The sequence below is a fragment of the Peromyscus californicus genome, unplaced genomic scaffold (genome assembly GCF_007827085.1).
Source record: "Peromyscus californicus insignis strain IS unplaced genomic scaffold, ASM782708v3 Scaffold_4__1_contigs__length_199733344, whole genome shotgun sequence".
NCBI classification, from domain to species: Eukaryota; Metazoa; Chordata; class Mammalia; order Rodentia; family Cricetidae; genus Peromyscus; species Peromyscus californicus.
Window position 1 is genome coordinate 32448216 of NW_026294562.1, and position 3165 is coordinate 32451380.

The following is a 3165-nucleotide window of genomic DNA, read 5'->3' on the forward strand; positions in this document are numbered from 1 at the left end:
TGTGTCTAAGTTCTATGAATTCTAGAAATTTGGATGCTTTTGTCAAGGCGAGAAGGTAGACTCCATAAAGAAGCTGAGAAAGCTGCTCTGCAGTGGTCCCGCTTCCCCTGCATGTTTTTTCGAGGCCCACAAAGCAGGGCAGAGTACAATTAAATGCTATTCTTCGACTCCTCTAAATAATGTCTGCCGCGGGTTTCTGATGAAGTCCCCCGGGAGGACTAACAAAGTAGCTCTAATCCCACTAGAGGGCACTGTTGAGTGCTGGTCAGATGGTGGGCAGGACAGCCAGCCCTCTAGAGAGACCCAAGAAAGAGTCCCTTCCATACAAATAACCCTCAAGGAAAAGGTACGCAAATGACCTCAGGAAGAGGAGAAGGGAAAACTAGTGGAGACAGCGACATGGTACAGTTTTTCCTACATTCTTATCTTCTCTCGTTTAGATGCTGCAAATCCTAGTGAAGTAGGTTTTATTACTCCCCATTTGAAATAAACAGAGTTTATTCCCCATTTAAATAACAAGGAGGCATTTACTTTACAGATCTTCCTGAGTTCTCTAAGGACAAGCAGCATTCGAGGTAGCTACTGAGGCAATTACAAGGGGCAATGTCTGACTGCTGACCCATAGTGATCATGTGACATCCTTGTAAAATAAATCCCATATTAAACCTGAGATATTTGGGGATGAGGCGTTATCACTCATTACTACAACATAATACAACTCATCTACAGACCTATTTAAATTCATTGAGAGCCAGGCGGGATTCTGTGGCAAGGGCATCTGGTCTGAGGTATTTTTCCAGAATCCAGGACTTCCCAGTGTTAGTTTATTTTAGTATTCCACAAAACACTTCTCAGAACACCTCACACTACCAAGTGCCCAATGTGCTTTTAAATGCAACTTAATTTAAGAAATTAAGTATTTGTATACTCATTCCACAAAAAAATGCATTTTCCTCCTGATCAAAAAATATATTATACTGCATACCAGTTACAAACAGATAAAATTCCCTGCCTTTGTGAAGCTTACATTCTAGAGAAGACAAGTGGTGAATATTATGTTAATGTATATATGTATGTGTAATATGCATATATATTGCACTGGAAGGTACATGCTAAGGAGATACACAAGGCGGAGAGGGCAGGTAAGTGACTCCTTGCATGAGGTATACACATATTAAAGTTTGAAAAGTTCTGATAATAATGGACAATGATCCATAGAATGTTGTGATGCAGAAGAAAGGATGGAAGTGCCTGTCAAATGCAAACCAGCTCTTTGGGGAAGCAGGGAAAGACCCCAAATCAGTTTCGGTGGGGGCTGGTAGAGCCCGACACTAACATACAGGTACAGAGTCATAGCCCACCCTAAGTTTGGGGGGTTTTGTTTTGTTTTTGTTTTTAGAGACAGGCTTTCTCTTTGTAGCCCTGGTTGTCCTGGAACCCACTCTGTAGACCAGGCTGGCCTCAAATTCACAGAGATCCGCTTGCCTCTGTCTCCCAAGTGCTGGGATTAAAAGTGTGATGCCACCGCCCCGCAGCATCCTACATTTTTTTGAAGATTTTGTTTTTATTTTGTTTTTATTTTAAGGCAGGTTCTCACTAAGCAACTCTGGCTGGCCTGGAACTCACAGAGATCCCCCTTGTATCTGCCTCCCAGGTAAGATGATTAAAGGCATGTAGCTCCACACTTAGCCCCAAGATTTGTATCCTTATATTTTAGACATGAGTATGTATGTATTTGTATGTGAATGCTTATGTGTATTAGTGTATAATTAGAACAAACCTTGTTATTTTTTTAAATGCTTATAATATTATGTTGTTACTATAGCAAAAATACACCATAGACCACAGAGGATATATCAGAAAGATTACATTCACATTTAACCAAACTAATCCTGCTTCTGTTCCAAAAGTTTATGTCTCACTTTATGCTCTCTATACCTCATATGCCGTAGTCATTATTAAGCTTTGCTCCTGTGCCGAACAGCGGGGCTCTTACTTCGTTTCCCCTACGCCTTGGCTCTGATTCCAATCACAGTTGCAGATATTAAAGGTCCCTTAGAGCGTCCACTCTCTCTGTGTTGGTAGTGGACCTCATCTCAGGCTTATTCCCGTAATTCCGAACACCTCCCATTCAATTAGGTTTTTTGTGTTGTTTTGTTTTGTTTTAAAGTCCCGGGGGCCTCATCAAGAAAAAAAGCAAGTAGAGAACTCTCTGTGGGCTTGGGTCACAAGTGCCACCACTACAAAAGCCACCACTGAGATGCTCATTACTCAAAATCAAGTGGCCCCTTTGGAGTAGGCAGTCGCCACACCACCTCATTTTGCATGTACTGATATTTCCCAGGGCTAGGAGCTTTGCAATTAACAATCAGTCTCACCTTTATACCACAACCATGAGAGGACCCAGCTCTGAAAAGCATAGTTCCCCATCCTTACAGAACCTCCTTCATCTCCATAACCCTGACAGAAATATCCACTCTGTCTATTCCTAATTCTTTCCCTGAAAGGTACCCAGCATCCTCCCTGTTCCTTCTTCCCCACCCCGCCCTGGCACAGTCTCCTTGATGAGCTGAAGTGTCTACAAAGCAGAGAAAACTATCTTCAGACAACTGCTCCTTTCCTTATAAATAGCCCCCAAGGAAAAGGTGCGTAAATGACCTTGGGGAATGAAGAATAGAAAAAATAAAGGAAACAATCCCATATCAGTTAATGTTGTACAGTGTTTCTACATTCACATTTTCTCATATTTAACTGCCACATTGACCCAGTGAAGTAGATTTCATTACTCTCCACTTATAATGAACAGTGGTCTGGGGGAATGACTCAGTGCTTAAAGCCTTGCTGGGCAAGTGTGAGGACTGGAGTTGGGATCTCCAGAATCCACATAAATACAGGGCATGCATGGCAGCCCACCTGTAACTCCAACCTCCAAAGGCAGAGATCCTCAGAGCAAGTCTGCTGGCCAGACTAGCCATATCTGACTGATCTGGATTTGACTGACAGATCCTGCCTTGTAGAATAAGGTAGAAGTGTAATCGAGGATGATTTCCTACAACAACCTTGGGCCTCCACATGCAATGCAGTCACACAGCTGTTCCCCACAACATACATACACACATATTCATGTACACATATGACAAATGGGGAGAAAGCAGATAGATAAAT